This window comes from Gorilla gorilla, chromosome 5, assembly GCF_029281585.2.
Source record: "Gorilla gorilla gorilla isolate KB3781 chromosome 5, NHGRI_mGorGor1-v2.1_pri, whole genome shotgun sequence".
NCBI lineage: Eukaryota > Metazoa > Chordata > Mammalia > Primates > Hominidae > Gorilla > Gorilla gorilla.
Window position 1 is genome coordinate 20,858,653 of NC_073229.2, and position 18,256 is coordinate 20,876,908.

General features: G+C 49.6%; 1 long non-coding RNA gene across 3 annotated transcripts; it reads right to left on the bottom strand.

Annotated features, from left to right (window-relative positions):
• Positions 1-379: 379 nt before the first annotated feature.
• On the bottom strand, positions 380-9,044 carry LOC129534301 (uncharacterized). Of its 3 annotated transcripts, none has more exons than XR_008680841.2 (4): positions 8,596-9,044; positions 8,102-8,226; positions 5,270-5,346; positions 380-1,249 (listed from the first exon to the last, which is right to left on the bottom strand). It is a non-coding gene; the product is annotated as an uncharacterized lncRNA (long non-coding RNA). The 3 variants fall into 3 exon arrangements; XR_008680839.2 differs by having other exon boundaries at positions 4,034-5,346; XR_010134147.1 differs by having other exon boundaries at positions 380-5,346.
• Positions 9,045-18,256: the final 9,212 nt, after the last annotated feature.

An 18,256-nucleotide genomic window follows, 5' to 3' on the forward strand; every position in this document is an offset into this window, starting at 1 on the left:
CTTGTTGCCCAGGCTGGAGCGGGATCTCGGCTCACTGCAAGCCCCGCCTCTTGGGTTCAATCAATTCTCCTGCCTCAGCTTCCCAAGCAGCTGGGATTACAGGCACACACCACCATGCCCATCTAATTTTTGTATTTTTAGTAGAGATGGGGTTTCACCATGTTGGCCAAACTGGTCTCAAACTCCTGATCTCAGGTGATCCGCCTGTCTCAGCCTCCTAAAGTGCTGGGATTACAGGCATGAGCCACTGTGCCCGGCCAAAATTGTGCATTTTGAGTCACACATGAAGAAGACTCTGAAGATGAAGCCATCTGAAGTATTACTTGCCTGCTTTATTTAGCATCAATTCCAGTAATTAACAAATTAAACATTAGGAAACTGCTGTGAAAACACCTTTAATAAACATTTTTGAAGTCCAAAACTATTGTCAAAGTACTTCAGAATGGAAGAAAAAACCCTTACAACCTTATTGCAATTTGGAATGTAGTAAGGAGGTCCCCACCTCCACACCATAATAATTACTTCGCTCAGGAATCAAATGATCTGGAATGCCACTCCCTGGGACTTGTTCCTTTGTGCTACGAGTTGCCTTTATCCTAGAAACCTATTTAAATCATGCAGTTCCTGAGTGGGCACCACACTGCCTCTAGTACCTTTAAAGGTACAGGAACTTTTCAGACTCAGCTGCCTTCAGGATCAGAAGAGCACAGGGCTAGTGCGTTCTGCTGAGTGGGAGGTGAGGGGGAGAAGCTACTCCTTGCTTCGTAATGCCTGCTCCTGAAGCCCCCGTGATTCTGGGTGTAGAACCGAGCAGACTACACCGGGGCTTTTCCCAGACAGACATTGGGAAAAGGCCTGGCTGACCTTCCCAGGACAATGCAGGTGGCTGCAGTCCTCCTCCTGGTGAATGGGACAGTCACTGGGGAGTCCTACAGGCCTTTGGAAGTATTGCCGTACAGCCGGGCACACCCAGGTTTCATCCTTGCAAATGGCATTAGAAGCCATGGGATGTATCTGACAAATACTTCCCGTGCATCAGGCAGTGTTCTAGGCATCGGGAAGACAGCAGCAGACGAATCAGACAAAAGTCTCAGTCCTCCAGGAGCAAACACGGCAGGTGAAGCTGTAAAGTTAGAAGAGCACGATTCCTCAGGTCAGCAGTTTCCCACGTTTTTGTTGCTTCCTCCTCGTTGCCCTTTATTGGATTTTTTATGCCAATTTCACTCTTTTCCATACCTTCCTCTTTTCTCTGTTAAATAGAGTGTGGTGAGACTGAGTAATTAAAGGCTGCAGATGACTTTGATGACAGTGTAATGAAAAGTCTGTGACAGCTTATTAGACCAAGTGCCATCAAGGTTATTTGAGTCACACTGACACTTTCAATAATGACACTGTTCCATCCCTGACCTGACTTCCCTTCATCGCCCTTTTTTGTTCTCTCTTTCTCTCTCTGAATGATTGTAGATTACCTGGCACAGGAAACTAAGTAACTGATACTGGGGGAAAAACAAACAAACAAACAAACAAACTCTCAGCCTAAAAACCCATGTCTTTAGTCATTGTAGGATCCTCACCAAGGTGATCTCTAAATCAAAAGCCAAATTGTGTTGGAAAACACAAACTAAACAGTGCTAGCCACCTGTAACAACCACCAAAAATTTCTCCTTTATACCATAGCTATAGCCAGGAAAAACTGAAGCTTCGATGCAAAATGAATTTTACCCCCCGGGCCCTCCTCCATGTGTCATCCCACTGCAGAAATACTGCACAGAAGGACGAAGGTGAACTTATTTTCCCAAACTTACAGGTCCATTGTCAAGTTAGCCGGGGGGAGGTTTGGATGGCAGGCCCTCTTGGCAGGTCACTGTTTTTACAACAACAATTTGATTTTAGAAGGCAGCAGGAGGCAGCTTAATTCACTCAGAAGAGGAGTTGCCCACTCAAATTTGCTTCCTCTGCCTTTTGCAGACTTGAGCTAAGAGGCCTTGGACACAATGCCCAGCCTGTCCCTGCCTCGCATCTGTAAACGAGAATAATAACATGCTTCCTCCTTTCCCCCAACACTCGGGAGCTGTGAGACGAGATGGGATAGGCCGCTGCCACGTGTGGCCTTGCTCATCACATCGCACCTCCTCGTGTCAGATGGTAAGCCCTGGATGCCCTCATCTTATTCTCATTGTCTTCACAGGTCCAAGCTCCATAACTGTCACATTCCAGATTTCAGATATCTGATGTCCTCCACACCACCACCACCCTGCCTTTGTTTTAAATCATTTTCTTTCTTTGATATATAAGTGTCATTTTGGGGGAAATATTTTCTTTTTTTTTTTTTTTGAGACAGTCTGGCTCTTTCACCCAGGCTGGAGTGCAGTGGCTGATCTCGGCTCACTGCAAGCTCTGCCTTCCGGGTTCATGCCATTCTCCTGCCTCAGCCTCTGGAGTAGCTGGGACTGCAGGCACCTGCCACCGCGCCCGGCTAATTTTTTTGTATTTTTAGTAGAGACGGGGTTTCACCGTGTTATCCAGGATGGTCTCAGTCTCCTGACCTCATGATCCACCCGCCTCGGCCTCCGAAAGTGCTGGGATTACAGGCGTGAGCCACCACACACGGCCAAAATATTTTCCTTTTAAGTTACTTCATGCCTCAGTTTCCCAACCCCAATATTATCTTCCAGTGTTCAGGTTCTCAAATATTTAAAATAAGTGGTCACAGACTTTGTAAATCTTCTATCTCTAGGACATGGGTGTTGCTCCTTCACCTTGCTGCTTGTTCTCTGGGTGCTCACTTACTTGACTTTCTTTCTTTGCTTTGCCTCTCCTTCCTTCTCTTCCCTCCTCCATTTCTTGAATCTATCTAGTTTCTCCAAAAATTATTTTTTATTTTTATTTTACTGTAAGTTCTGGGATACATGTGCTGGACATGCAGGTTTATTACATAAGTATACATGTGCCATGGTGGTTTGCTGCGCCTATCAACCTGTCATCTAGGTTTTAAGCCCCACATGCATTAGGTATTTGTCTTAATGCTCTCCCTCCCCTTGCCCCCCACCCCAACAGGCCCCGTGTGATGTTCCCCTCCCTGTGTCCATGTGTTCTCATCGTTCAGCTCCCACTTATGAGTGAGAACATGTGGTGTTCGGTTTTCTGTTCCTGTGTTAGTTTGCTGAGAATGATGGTTTCCAGCTTCATCCATGTCCCTGGAAATGACATGAACTCATTCTTTTTTATGGCTGCATGGTATTCCACGCTGTATAAATTCCACATTTTCTTTATCTAGTCTATCATTGATGGGCATTTGGGTTGATCAATAATTATTCTCAAGTGTGATTAGCCTAACCACTGAAAGTACTCCAGAAAAGACCAAGTAAGACCAAGGGTAGTTGTGGGCCCATTTCTGTGCCTTTGGCAGGTGATTCAGTATATGGGTGTGTGTGTGTGCATGCGTGTAACCAGCAAGCTGCACATAGCTGTCGTCACTTCTGCCTGACCCCCAGGCCTGTCTTCTGCCTTGGAGATGCCTCTGCAATCTTTCTCCTTTTTTTTTTTTTTTGATCAAGTTTCCCTCTCATTGCCCAGGCTGGAGTGCAATGGCGCAATCTTGGCTCACTGCAACCTCTGCCTCCCGGGTTCAAGCAATTCTCCTGCCTCAGTCCTCCAAGTACCTGGGATTACAGATTACAGGCATGTGCCACCACTCCCAGCTAATTTTTTTGTATTTAGTCGAGATGGGGTTTCACCATATTGGCCAGGCTGGTCTCGAACTCCTGAACTCAGATCATCCACCCGCCTCGGCCTCCCAAAGTACTGGGATTGCAGGTGTGAGCCACCACGACTGACCCTTTCTCCTTCTTATGTGTATGAGATGTTTGCGTTGTCCCTCCTTTTGAAAAATTGTCACCTTAAACTATATTGCCATAATAAGTGAATGTAAAATTCAATACTATCACCCCTCTATGTTTCTACACATAATTCAACTCAATTCTTTGTTAATAACTGATGATGATTTCTACTTTTTCCAGTGATTTCCACCTACCATGCCTTTCTGCTGTTCCTCATCTGTGTATACTTCTTTCCATGAACCCATCCAGCACTTCCCTATGATACTCTCAGCAGGCCAGTCTGATCACGTCCTGAGTCCTTTCCCATCCACAAAAGGTGTTTTTGTGCTGTAAGACAGAGGGAGCGCTGAGGCCTGGAGGCTTGCCGGGGCTTTGACTCTGGGATGAAAGGATGTTGTCCTTTCCACATCACTCACTAATTCTTTTCTCACTCTGCTTTGCCCTCCTGGGACTCAGGTGCCATTTATTCTTGAATTGTCCCTTGTTTGGTGTCAGAGAGTTTCCACTCTCTGGAGTAGTGCCCATGGTGCGATTCCAGAAGGGAAGAGGCTTGCATTTCTTCTGTGCAATAGGGGAAGCTTGAGCTTCAAAGGGCAGTTGATAAAGAAAGACAAGCTCTCAGAACCAGAACACTCGCCAGTAGAGCATGTCTGTATAGGAAAGACTACAGGTGTCAATTTTAGATCTAGAAACCAATCCTTGACAGCTTTTCATGACTCTGCACCCCTCCAATGTCTTCATGTCCCCAGTCTGCTAGCTTCACTTTGAAGCCCACTGCTATAGCCCAGTCGCCCACTGAGGGAGAGGAAATCTCTGTGAGTCCCAAATGCTAAGTCCTGGAAAAGGGATTCTGTTGGCTCCAGTCTCTGGGTTGGAAACTTGGAATCTTCAGTCTCCTGGATGAGCACTTTGAGGAGCCCACTGTGGCAAACGTGGGGCGGCAGAAGGGGTCTCTTCTAGAAAAGTGTTCATGGCAGGGCATAGACAAAGTTGGAGTGGGGTAGGTTGGGAGGCTGGGGGTCGGGAGCCCTCCAACTACTATAGGGAATTTTCATTTCCAGCTGTGAGAAGACAGTTTACCCTAGCATAAAGCCAGATTGTAGATCATTTAACTTAAACAGCAATTAGAGTTTGTTTGTTTGCTTTTTGAGATAGGGTCTCCCACTGTTGCCCACAGTGACGCCATCTCAGCTCACTGCAGCCTCAACCTGCTGGCCTCAAGTGATCCTCCCACCTCAGCCTTCTGAACAGCTGGGACTACAGGTGCATGCCATGATGCCTGGCCAATTTTTTTTTAATTATTTTTTGTAGGGACAGGGTCTCACTATGTTGCCCAGGCTGGTCTTGAACTCCTGAGCTCAGGTGGTCCTCCTGCCTCAGCCTCCCAAAGGGCTAGGATTATAGGCATGAGCCACCACACCCCAACCTACCTATTGGAATGGAAAGATTCTGCCAGGATTTTATGAGCCTGTTTTCTCTGCTCTCAGCTCTGTCTCAGCCATGAAGTCTGGAAAGATAAAGGAGGAATCAGTGAAGGTGCCATCTCTCCTCTCAGGTTCCCTTCCACTCTGCTCCAAGAATTTCCATGATGAAGAGAGCTGGCTGGAGGGCAGTATTCAGGTGGTGACTTACTCATTCTTCAGCCTCAGATAGGCTTTGCTCCAAGCGCAGGGCAGCACCTGGGAGGCTGTGGGAGCTCTTTCAGTCAGCAAGTAGGCAAGTACATTGTATTATATGCAGAGATGTTTTGTTTATGGGTGTTGTGCTATTGCTGTTGTTGGACTAAACACAAGGTCCTATAAAAGGCCCAGAGGGAAGGGGTAAGCTGGGAAGGGTATAACAGAAGCAGCAGGTGACATCATCAGGCATGCTGCCACATTCTCTCTAACCTGGAGAGAACCTTAAATACACACTTCCGAGACGAACCCAGATCGCACAAACAAAACAGAAGAGCCAAGTGGGAAGAGCACAGCATTTGGAATCAAATGGCACACTAAAAAAAGGCGGAAACAAGGAATATTAATACCTCCCGATATGGTTACTGTCAACACCTAAAGCTCATAAATGCAGTTCCTGACACAGGGTAGGTGCCCAGTGATTGGAACAGTTATCATCAGTGTTATAGTACACAATGGGTGTCAGTCTTAGTCCATTTAGGCTGCTATAACAAAGTATCTTAGACTGGGGAATTTATAAACAACAGAAATTTATTGCTGATAGTTCTGAGGCTGGGAAGGCGCCAGCAGATTCTATGTCTGGTGAGGGCTCTTTGCTTCATGGCACCTTGTTGTTGTGTCCTTATGTGGCTGAAGGAGAAAGCAGCTCTCTGGGGCCTTTTAATTTCTTTTTTTGTTTGTTTGGAGATGGAGTCTTGCTCTGTCACCTAGGCTGGAGTGCAATGATGCAATCTCGGCTCACTGCAACCTCCACCTCCTGGGTTCCAGAGATTCTCCTGCCTCAGCCTCCCAAGCAGCTGGGACTATAGGTGCGTGCTACCATGCCCAGCTAATTTTTGTATTTTTGGTAGAGACGGGGATTCACCATGTTGTCCAGGCTCATCTCGAACTCCTGACCTCAGGTGATCTACCTGTCTCAGCCTCCCAAAGTGCTGGGATTATAGGCGTGAGCTATTGCACCCAGGCTGGGGCCTTTTTAATAACAGCACTAACTTCCCAAAGGCCCTATCTCTTTATCCCATCACCTTGGAGGTTGGAGGGAAAAGTCTAGGAGTCAGGACTGAGAAGAGGGATCTGCACTTCAATGCCATCGCCATGGAAGAAAGCACTAGGAGCTACGTGGAATGAGTGGGAAAAGCACAGACTTTATGCCAGGAATCCTGGTTTCACTCTCAACCCACTGCATGGACCCGGGGGCAAGTTACACAACTGGTCTGATGTTTGGCCTCCTCAGCCTGACTTTGAAATAATATCTTCCTCATGGGGTTGCTGTGAGGGATAGAAATGGTTTAAAGAAGGACCTAGGATAGTACTAGGCATAGAGGAGGCAATGGCTAAGTCATGGTTCCTGCCATGCTGAGAAGCTGGGGATGGTGGGTTCTTAGCAGCAGCTTCAAGAGAGGAGTGTTCAGAAATTGGGCTACTTACCCAACACGGCTCTTGGAAATGACATTGATTCATAAGACTGAAAAATTATAAAATAAGATCTTTGTAGAGTCAGTAACAATCTGTGAATTATTTTGGGTTATTGGAGGAGGACCTGTTATGGTTTGGGCAGCAAAGTATACAGAATCTCATTAGGGTGATGGGACTTCTTGGTTAAAAATATACCTAAGATGACAGACCTTCCAGGCCAGGGTTGCTTTTTATTTATTTTTTATGTTTTTATTTATTTTTTTGAGACGGAGTCTTGCTCTGTCACCCAGGCTGGAGTGCAGTGGTGTGATCTTGGCTCGCTGCAACTTCCGCCTCCCGGGTTCAAGCGATTCTCCTGCTTCAGCCTTCCAAGTAGCTGGGATTACAGGCATCCGCCACCATGCCCAGCTAAATTTTGTATTTTTAGTAGGGACAGGGTTTCACCATGTTGGCCAGGCTGGTCTCGAACTCCTGGCCTCAAGTGATCCGCCTGCCCCTGGCTCCCAAAGTGCTGGGATTACAGGCGTGAGTCACTGCACCCAGCCCCAACTTTTTAAATTTTAAAATTTTTCATTGTGATAAAAACCACATAGCGTAAAATTTGCCACGTTAACCATTTCTAAGTGCACAGTTCAGTGGCATGAAGCATGGGGGTGCAACTGTCACCACTATCCATTCCAGAACTTTTCATCTCCCCAAACTAAAACTCTGTCCCCGTTAAACACCAATTTGCTGTTCCCACAGCCCTTGGCCACTCCCATTCTACTTTCTGTTTTTTTATGTGAATTTAATTACTCTAGCCACCGCCTATGAGTGGACTCATACAGTATTTGTCCTTTTTTGTCTCTCACTTAGCAAATGTCCTCAAGATTCATCCATGCTGTGGCCTGTGTGAGAATTCCCTCTCTTTATAAGATTGCCTTTGTAAGTGGGCGCCCCAGGCGTTCAGCTGAGGGTTTTTCCATAGGATCTGGTCAACTGGGAGCATTTTGCTGAATTTAGTTCTGCTTTTTCCTGTACCCCCGATGCCTTCCTTACCTTGGCATCGCTGTCCTGATTCCTGTACCAGCTTCCTAACCTGCTCCATCCTGTGCTCTCCCGCCTTTGTGCTCAGTCTTGCCCCCATCTTCTGATCACCTTGCAGTTCCCAGAGCTGCTTGTGTCTCTTACCTGTTCATCTGGGCCCGGCGTGGTGGCTCACGCCTGTAATCCCAGCACTTTGGGAGGCCGAGGCTGGTGGCTGGCTTGAGCTCAGGAGTTGGGGATCAGCCTGGGAACATAGTGAGACTTTGTCTCTACAAAAAAATAAACAAACTTAGCCAGGAGTGGTGGCATGTACTTGTAGTCGCAGCCACTTGGGAGGCTGAGGTGGGAGGATTACTTGAGCCCAGGAGGTCAAGGCTGTAGTGAGCTATGATCACACCACTGCACTCTAGCCTGGACAACAGAGTGAGACCCTGTCTCAATTTGGAAAAAAAAAAAAGGTGCACTGACCACGGGTGTCCAGCATTCCAGAAGCCCACTTGGTGTTCTCCTCATCTCCTACCCCAACAAGCAGCTACTGCCTTGCCCTCCAGTAGGTGTTAGCTCTGCAGGCTTCAGGAGTTGATAGAAATGAAATCCGACAGTATGTACTCCGTGTACATTCTTTTTGTGAGACTCACCCGTGTTCTCGCACATTCCATAAGCATCCCATGCATTCCTGGCTCCTTGAGATGCTGTGAACTGGGGATGGTTGACTGTGTCGTATTTATGTGTGTGTCTGCCTCCCGGTTCCAGCGGAGGGCGAGACGGGGGTCATCGTTCTCAAGGGCATCTTTGTGTCTTCCCAGCACTCAGGACAGTGCCTGGCACACAGATGCTTCAGTAAATGTTTGCCGAGTGAACCCGATGAATGGGCATTTTGTCACTGGGTCTTTTCATTTATTCCTTGGCTTGCTCCCTGTCTCTTGAAACACAGCTGCTTTCATTGACCGCGTCTTTATTTGTTGGGTGGATGTGCTTGTTGTCAGTGCCAGGAAGGAAAAACAAGCACAGAAGTCGCCCCTCCCGGGCAGCCATATTCCCGGCTAAGAAGCCCTCCTTTGTGCCAGGAGCAGAGCCGTCTATGGCTGGGTGGAGGGTCACAGCCTGTGGGACGGTGCGGGGAGGCGGTGGGGGGCGAGCTCTGGGCTTGCAGGCAGGCGGTGACTCATGCAGAGTCCGGCCACCGGTGCGGGAAAAGGGCTTTGACGTTCTCAGCAAAACCCCAAGGCGAGCTCAACGAGCAGCCCACCTGCCCCTCCCACCCACGCAGGGCCTTGCAGATGAATCTGCTTCTGTATCACATGATCCGTTTCAGCAGGAGAGAGACGGAGAGAAACAGCCTTTTGTTCTGCCAGCCTCCATGATTGCGTATCTTAGGCACAACGCTCTGAAGTCAGGCTGAGGATTCTAATAAAACTTGGGAAGCTTTACCCGGAAGACAAGGTGCTCTTTCACTAGGCATGATTTGGACCCAGGATATAAATTCTCTTTCGTGGGACGGGAGAGTTGTGTCTTTGCTTATCCTCGGGGAGTCTCACTGTGCCCCACTGATCATGCGTGCGTTCCAGAGCTGTCAGGTAGCCCCCTCCACAATCACACATATGTGCAACCACATATTTTCCAACCCAAATGAGGGTACACACCATCTGGGGAGGGATTCCCCCTTCCCATATGCGTGAATTCGTTTAGCTAAAAAGCATTAACAGTCACAAAATAAAATCACATTGAGACCCACATTTTAATGGAAACACCGGACCTTGGGGTTGTGCTGGAGATTTTGAGATCTGGGATACAGAGTGAGCAGGTGGAACAGTTCCCACTGGCTTTGGTAACATGGCCCCAGCACTGCTGTCTACCTGGAGGGCCTGTTTGGAGCTGATTTCGGAGAGGTGCTGGCTACACTCCTCGCCACTGTGTGCATGGTGCCTGACCTTGCCTGGAAGCCTGTGTGTTCACTTAAATTCAGGTCCTCTGTTCAGCACCCCATAGCTCCTCATGGATCCTCACCCTCCATCCCTGCCTAGGATCCCCACTCTTCCACCTGGTAAGGGGTGCAGGGAGGTGGTCCAGGATCCAAGACTCAGCTCCACCCTCAGCGACTAAGTGCCTTGTGGGCTCTTCATTTATTCAGTGTTCAGTTCCTTTTTTGAAAAATGAGTCATGGCTGGGTGCGGTGACTCACGCCTGCAATCCTAGCACTTTGGGAGGCTGAGGCGGGTGCATCACCTGAGGTCAGCAGTTCGAGACCAGCCTGGCCAACATGGCAAAACCCCATCTCTACAAAAAGTACAAAATTAGCCAGGCATGGCTGTAATCCCAGCTACTAGGGAGGCTGAGGCAGGAGAATTGCTTGAACCCAGGAAGCAGAGGTTGCAGTGAGCCGACATCAAGCATTGCAATCCAGCCTGGGCAACAAAAGCTAAACTCCATCTCAAAAAAAAAAAAAAAATAAGAAAGAAAGAAAAAAAGAAAAGTGAGTCATTATACGTGCTGCCTCGGGATTTGTATTTTATTTTTACTTTATTTAATTAATTTATTTAGAGACAGGGTCTCACTCTGTTGCCCAGGCTGGAGTGCAGTGGCGGGATCATAGCTCACTGCAGCCTCTGACTCCTGGGCTCAATCGATCCTCCCACCTGAGCCTCCTGAGGAGCTGGGACTACAGGTGTATGCCACCATGTTTGGCTTTGATGGGATTTCTGTGAGGCTCTTCAAATATGTGACCTGACTCTTACCCCACTAGGCTACTCTACCCACCGTCCCATGCTGCCCTACGGCACTGCTCACCCATTTCCCCTGCCCAGCACACCCTCTTCTTTTCCTCTAGCCTAACTCACCCTGACATCTCAGGCCCAGCTACCTGACCAGCCTGGCTCAGCCCCTTGTTACTCCTGAACTGTGTGGTGTTTCATGCTCTGTCTTCTATTGTTGGTTTTCATTCTGTGTTTGCTAGTCTTGTCTCTGCAACAAGCTGTCTGTGGCTGGAGATCCAATCAAATACACAATAGTGTGCTCGGAGCTCAGTGCATAGAAAATCTGCTGGAAGAAAGGGTTAGCAAGGTGAGGACCAACTACCCAACTGCTCTTGTGCTGGAAACCTCTTTTCTGTTGTGCTGTGCTTAATCTGCCATCTTGTTACTGCCCTTCCCTAAAGCAAGTGGGTAAAAAAGCTGGGCTGCCCCCTAAGCCTAGCCTGATGGGGAGGAATCTTTTTATTCATCACTCATGGTTCCTCCTGAGCCACAGCCCAAGGCTGGCCCTACACCGCAGGGGCAGGGTTGGGGAAGGTAAAATTTGGGCTCCTGCTGCCCCTGCCTCCACAGCAGCAGGGGTCGGGTGGAGTGAAGACAGGGTGCCTCCCTAATGCCCTTCATGGGGTTGCCCAGGGTCTAAGGCCAGAGCTGTCCTCTGGGTAGGGCAGGGCTGTATTGACACTTGCTCGGTTAAGAAAACTGTATTGACATTTTAGGAAGAGTTATAGAAAAATCTCATTCTGGTTGATTCTGCCTGTGAATCACAGTGATGTGAGGCTTAACTTGTTTCCATCCACTTTAAGCCTTTTTCCTCTGGACCAAACAGGATTATCCTATTTTTCCTTTTGAACCAGGGCCTGATGACATCAGAACTTGGGCAAGGCTTCTTCTTTTGTGTGCTGGGAAACGGCTGCTGCTGGCCAAAGTGTTTTGTCTGTGCTTGTGAAGGGTGAGTGGGGACAGCTGGGACCCACAGCTGGAAGAATGCAGGTGCTGCTTTCTGAGATGGGGAAGCCTGTGGCAAAACAGGCTTGGAGGGAAACCGCACAGTAAGTTGGAGGTTTCTGATGGAGATGCCGAGTAGGCAGCTGACCATATGCACTGGAGCTCAGGCGAGAGGTTGGCTCCAGAGAAACCAGTGTGGGAGTCATCCGCGTGCAGAAGGAATTAAGCCATGGGCTGGGGAGCTGGAGAGAATAGGACGCTGGACGATTCTGCTGCACAGGTGGGACTATGACGAAGAACCAGCCAAGGAGCCTGAGAAGGAGGGACCTGGAGGGACGAGGCACCAAGACAGAGCAGCGCCCCGGAAATCAAATGCTGCCCGTTGAGCAAGGAAGAGACTAAGATGTGGCGTGGTGACCTTGGTGGAAGCAGTTTAGTGAAATGTCAGGAAAGAAGCGAGTTCACAAGGGCAAGGGAAGAGAGGAATTGAAAACAGCACATATGAAGCCTTTTTCCAGGAGTTTTGCTGTAGAGGGAAGCAGAGATACGGGGAGGTAATCAGAGTGAATGTACAATCAAAGGAAGATTTTTGTTGTTGTTTTGAGACAGGATCTCATTCTATCGCCCAGGCTGGAGTGCAGTGGTATAATCATAGCTCACTGCAGCCTGGAACTTCTGGACTCAAGTGATTCTCCCACCTCAGCCTCCAAAGTAGCTGAGTCTACAGGTGCACACCACCACGCCTGGCTAAGTTTTCATTTTTTGTAGAGACAAGTTCTCACTATGTTGCCCAGGCTGACCTCAAACTCCTGACTTCATGTAGTCCTCCCACCTCGGCCTCCCAAAGCACTGGGATTACAGATGTGAGCCACCTTGCCCAGCTGGTCACGGAGCAGTTTTCTTATCCATCATCTTTGAATCTTTGTTCTTAATGAAATTCATGCCAGACAAAGGCTCACAATCTAACCTGGTCGGAGAAAGAGGAGAGGGTGAATCAAACACCCTAGGAAACCTTGCCTTTTCTCTTCGAATCGGCCTCTTTTGCCTTCTGCTGCTGGGCGGTTTTACATTTGTGGGCTGTGAACTACCCGGGGACCAGGACCCCCGTGCTTCATCTGCAATTGCAGAACCTGGAGAAATAAACTGTCCTGCCCGAGTGATCTGCAGGAGCAAGAATCCAGTAACTCCCATCGCTTTCTGAAAGCAAAAGCAGCTCTCAACCTGCCCGCTTCCTTCCCACCTGCCACCTAGTGGCCCCCTGCAGAATGACATGGGCGGCAGTGAAGGGCTCCAGTTACCATTCGGCTCTCTTATCTGATCTTCATAGAGTATTAGCTCGGGAAGGCGCCTTAGAGACGATCTAAGCCAATCGTCTCAATTTACAGCTAAGATAACAGACCTAGAATAAAGGTATAGAGATAATTAGTGGTAGAGCTAGGACTAGAGCCTAAGACCCTGATGAGGCCTGCAGTGAGGTCCTTCTGTGTTCTCTCACTCAACCATTCAATCAACTTTAGCTATCTGCCTTACATGCAGAGTCCAAGGCTGTGCACTGCACTGCAGACGAAAGGCCCTGTCGCTATCCTTAGGAGCTTCCTGAGAGGAAGGTGGGCATGCAGAAAGCCCATTACATAAAATATATCTTATTTTACATTGCATACAATGACTGCTCTATAGGAGGTAAAAATGAGGGCCAAGAGAAGCTGCCGCCAGCTTGCCTGGAGCCAGGGAAGGCTTCCCTGAGGGGTGGTGTTGGGGTGAACCTCAGGAGTAGTAGTCTCTCAGGCAGGTAAGGCAGGGCAGGCCCAGGCCCAGTGGCGCCGTGTGTGGTGGTACACGGGGCAGATACTGAACTGTGGAGTTATTGCCTGAGCGTGACATCAGGGACAGACACGAAGGGGACCAGCAGCTAGGTGAGGGGCCTTGTGTGTCTGCAAAGGTGTTTGGGCTACACATCACCAAAGAATTATTAGAAGGCGTAGCATCATCAGACATATTGGTTCAATAGATCTCTCTGGCAATAGTGAGAAAGAAAAATTGGAAGCCAGTGAAACAAGAAGCAAGGAAACATCAGAATGTCACAGCAGCAGTGCAGGCCAGTGTGGGAGATGTGAACAGGCAGCGCTGCTGCAGTAACTGGGAAGAGTCTCGTATTTACGGTTGGGAAATGAGTGCGTCTGGTCTGTGCACCACTGTCCGGAACACAGTCAGGCAACCTGGCCGCGGGTAGGACAGGAGGGGAAGGGAGGAGCTGCTCAGTGTGGTTGCGCCGAGGGGCCGGTGCTGTGAGTCAGGTGGGAACGCCTGCAGGCAGCTGGGTGTGCCTGTGGCCCTGAGAGCAATGCTAGCCACAGATTCATACTTTAGAGATTAGTTGAGGAACAAAATCAGCCAGAAAGGGCGAAAGCGGCGGTCAGAATTGACCATGCACATTGCGCCCAAGTGGCCATGTCTTTAATCCGTTGTCTTCAACAGAAAGTCCCCACAGGAAAGACCTTGGGCAAGGCAGTTCTCAGGAGCTGAACAAATCCCTATGGGGGATGACACTTGAAGGCTCTGTGCTCCCAGCAGCTGGGCGACAGTTCTTCCCTGGCAAGCGGATCTGCCCTTCCCAGGCTGGAGTTGCTGTTTCCTCCATTTACTGTCACAGTTGGGCAAGGGAGTCCCCTGTGGCGCCCAACTAGATCAGCTGGGGACCGAATACCTTCCTTGCTCCTCTCACAGAGTGTCAACAGCCCTCTTCCTGCTGATGAGCAGGGTGGATCTCCCTTGCCAGGATGGTGACTGTTCTCAACTCACCAAGGAGCCCAAAGTGCCCCGCAGCAGCCATGGCTTACTGCTTAACGGGGCTCTTGCTGTGTCTCAGGTGGAAGTGTTCTCCCTTTGGGATATGGGGCTTCTAATCCTGCAGTCCACAGGCGCAGGTTTGGGAAGCCCACTCTCCTCAGTGGACTGTTGGAAGTGACGGCCATTTTTGCTTTCACTTCTTGGTTCCCTGTTTCATGTAGTCTTTTCACTGGGGACATGGTAAAAGGTGACAACCTGCTAGCAGCCCTCGCTCGCTGTCGGTGCCTCTTCTGCCTCGACGTCCTCTCTGGCCCCGCTTGAGGAGCCCTCTAGTCCGCCGCTGCGCTATGGGAGCCCCTCTCTGGGGCGGTCCCAGGCTGGAGCCGACTCCCTCTGCTTGCAGGGAGGCGTGGACCGACAGGCGCGGGCGGGAACAAGGCCTGCGCGCGGCGCTCAGCGCGAGTTCCGGGTGGGCGCGGGCTTGGCAGGCCCCGCGCTCGGAGCAGCCGGCCGGCGCCACCCGCCCTGCACAGCGAAGAACTTAGCACCACGGGCAACAGCTGTGGAGGGGGCCCCGGGTCCCCCAGCACTGCCGGCCCGCCCGCCCGCCCGCCCGCCCGCCCCGCGCTCGAATTTTTACCGGGGCTCAACCGCCTCCCCGCAGAGCAAGGCTCGGGACCTGCAACCCGCCATGTCCAAGCACCCCCGCGGTGGGCTCCCGCGCCGCCCCCTGCTTCTCGGTGCCCGGTCCCATCAACCACCCAAGGGCTGAATAATGCAGGCGGTGACTGGCAGCTCCGCCTGTGGCGCTGGCGGGGGATCCACTCAGAAAAGCCAGGTGGGCTCCTGAATTGGGTGGGGACTTAAAGAACTTTCATGTCTATCTGGAGGATTATATATGCGCTAATCAGCACTCTGTGTTTAGCTCATCTGGTAGGGAGTTGGAGAAGTTTTATGTCTAGCTAAAGGATTGTAAATACACCAATCAGCACTCTGTGTCTAGCTCAGGGATTGTAAATGCACCAATCAGCACCCTGTCAAAATGGACGAATCTGCTCTCTGTAAAATGGACCAATCAGCTCTCTGTAAAACGGACCAATCAATTTTCTGTAAAACAGACCAATCAGCTCTCTGTAAAATGGACCAATCAGCTCTCTGTAAAATGGGCCAATCAGCAGGATGTGGGTGGGGTCAGATAAAGGAATAAAAGCATTCCCCCACGTCATTAGCAGCCCACTACAGAATTGTGGTTTTGTGCTGTGGTGGCTTTACTGCGTTTTGTGTTTTTATGATAAATGTTGCTGCTGGTTGTATTTTGGGTGTGTGTTGACTTTACAAGCTGTAACAGTTACCTGGAAGGTATGCAGATTTATTCTCAGGGTGTGTGAGACTGGGAACCCACGGAGAGAAGTGAATAATTCTAGTAGGTGTAGCGTTAAGAGATGTAACACTGATTGCGAAGGTCTACAGCTTTGTTCCTGAAACTGCAAAACCACTGAACTCAATAGAAAGAAGCTGTGGAACGCGCCCAGACATCAGAAAGAACAAACTCCGCCTGTGCTTCTTTTAAAAACTGTAATGCTCACCCATAGGGTCCGTGGCTGAATGCTTGGGGTCAGAACAACAAGCCACCAATTCTGGATGCAGTGGGACCTTAGAAAACACTTTAACTCAGGGTGAACACAAGATGCTGGAGGGTGGCTCCCTGACCTTGTAAGCGAATGATCTCTGAGCTGGTGCTTCAGCCATTCTTTCACTGGGTGGCAGCTGCTGGGTGGTGCAGAGCGTGTAACGTGGCCATGGATCCATGGCCTTAGCCCACTCCCATGTCGGAGCGCTGGGAGAATGGCGCTATCTGATTCTCTGGACAGGAACAAACACACTTGGAATATGCTTCTATTCCTAAAAAGTTGACGACTGCATAGGAGCCCAACATCGGCAGCTTGCCACGTGCTGGTCATTCTCTGTGAGGAGCAGGGCCATACTGACGGCTTACCTCAGCGCTCTGGTGGAAGTAGGATGTTTGGTGGCAGCAGGAGCAAAATCAACTCTGGTAAGAATTCCATGCTGTTGGGTTCTGTGTTACCACGGCTGTTTTATGGGTCCACAGTGCCCATCCTGGGAGAGTGGTGGATGAGGCTAACAGCAACTGGACGAGTCATTCCATGTAGTTGCTTAATCTTTCCTGTGGTGGATGATGTTTGCTGAGTGATAACGTGACAAGGATTTTCACACTTCGTGGACACTGCAGCCACATGCCCCTTCCCAGACCACCACCTCTTTTATCTTCCCGTCTTCCTCCCCAAAGGTACCTAAACTGCCCGGCCAGGTCATTCCCCACTGCCCATGAGTCGGTATAGACTCCAACCTTGGGCCACTGTTCTGTGTTTGCATGAGATGGTTACCCAGACCCACTGCCTGAGTGAGGCAGAAGTGCAGCTGTCATCCATTTGTAGCTTGCACCCACAGACAAACCAGTTCAAGAGCCTTAAGTGATTTGTATGAGATCCCTCCTATGGCCAAAAGCAGGAACTGAAGAAGGGGTATTGGTAAAACAGGTGGCAATGGCAAGTGCACCAATGTGATATTCTGTGGAATGTCCAGAGAGTCCCAATCTTTTCAGACAGGGCAGAGATTAGAATCGTGGGCAAAACTGTAAATGAATGTCGTCCATCTCACGTGAATGCAAATTGTTTCTCTTCCTCTTTCCTGATTGGGATAGAAAAGAACACATTTGCTGCATCCTTGGTCACATACCATGTACCTATGGCATTATCACACCACTCTAGCAAAGATTCCACATCTGCTATGGCAGCCACAATTGGGATTGCTTCTTGGTTGGGTTTATAGAAGTCAATTGCCATCTTCCAGGACTTGACTGAATTAAATAGAAATATGAAGTCTACCACCACTGCATCCTTTGGCTCCTGAAGGGTGGCACAAATTTTCACCATCCTCCCCAGGATGGAATACTGTTTTTGACATGCTTGCTTGGCTGGGGGAAGGGCAAAAATTCTAGAAGCTTCCACTTGGTTTTTTCCACTGTGATAGCTCCTACCCTATAGGGCATAGATCCAATGTGGGTGCTGGGCTAATTTCTAGGTATATATATCCCAGTTACACATTTGAGGACCAGGGAAATGACCCCCGATGGGTCCACAGACCCAGTGGACCTTTGGTGAGGACTCCCTTTATTTTTTGTTCCTGTATGGATGATTCCCCACTCGAGAAGGACTGTGATGACACTTCAGGTTCCCCAGATCTCAATTCCAGCTCTAACCCTTCAAATGTTGCATCTTCCTCGTCCTGAGATGTGTGGCCAGCCACTCAGTTGGTCATTTGGGGAACGGCTGGGGCGATTGTTACGGCACATGGTGGTGTTGGGGACCTGGTCACCTCTCCAGTTGTTGGGTTCCAGGCCCAGGAACTGAGCAAGACAGCATATTATTTTTGGGGGGTGACAACGTTCAGCCGCCTGACCGTCCATTCTTGATTTCTTTTGATGGTGTAAGGTGAATACCGCCCTTGCAGTAGGCAGGGTGGGCTGACTCCCTGGGCACTCTGGAACCAAAATGGCCCATCAGAGTTGTGAGTTGTCCTGCACTGGGGCAAACTGGCCTGGCTTTCATAGTCTGCCTCCATCAGTTATTGGATGTGGGCTGCCCCGGGGAGGGTGTGCAGGCTCTAGAGGAGGCCGTGGCAGAAGGTAGGATTTCTAGCAGTTGGGACAAGTTTTTTTTGAAGTGGACCTAGGTGTGGCACATGCAGGCTCTTTGGAGACACATCACATATAATGAGGGGGGTTCCTGAGGAC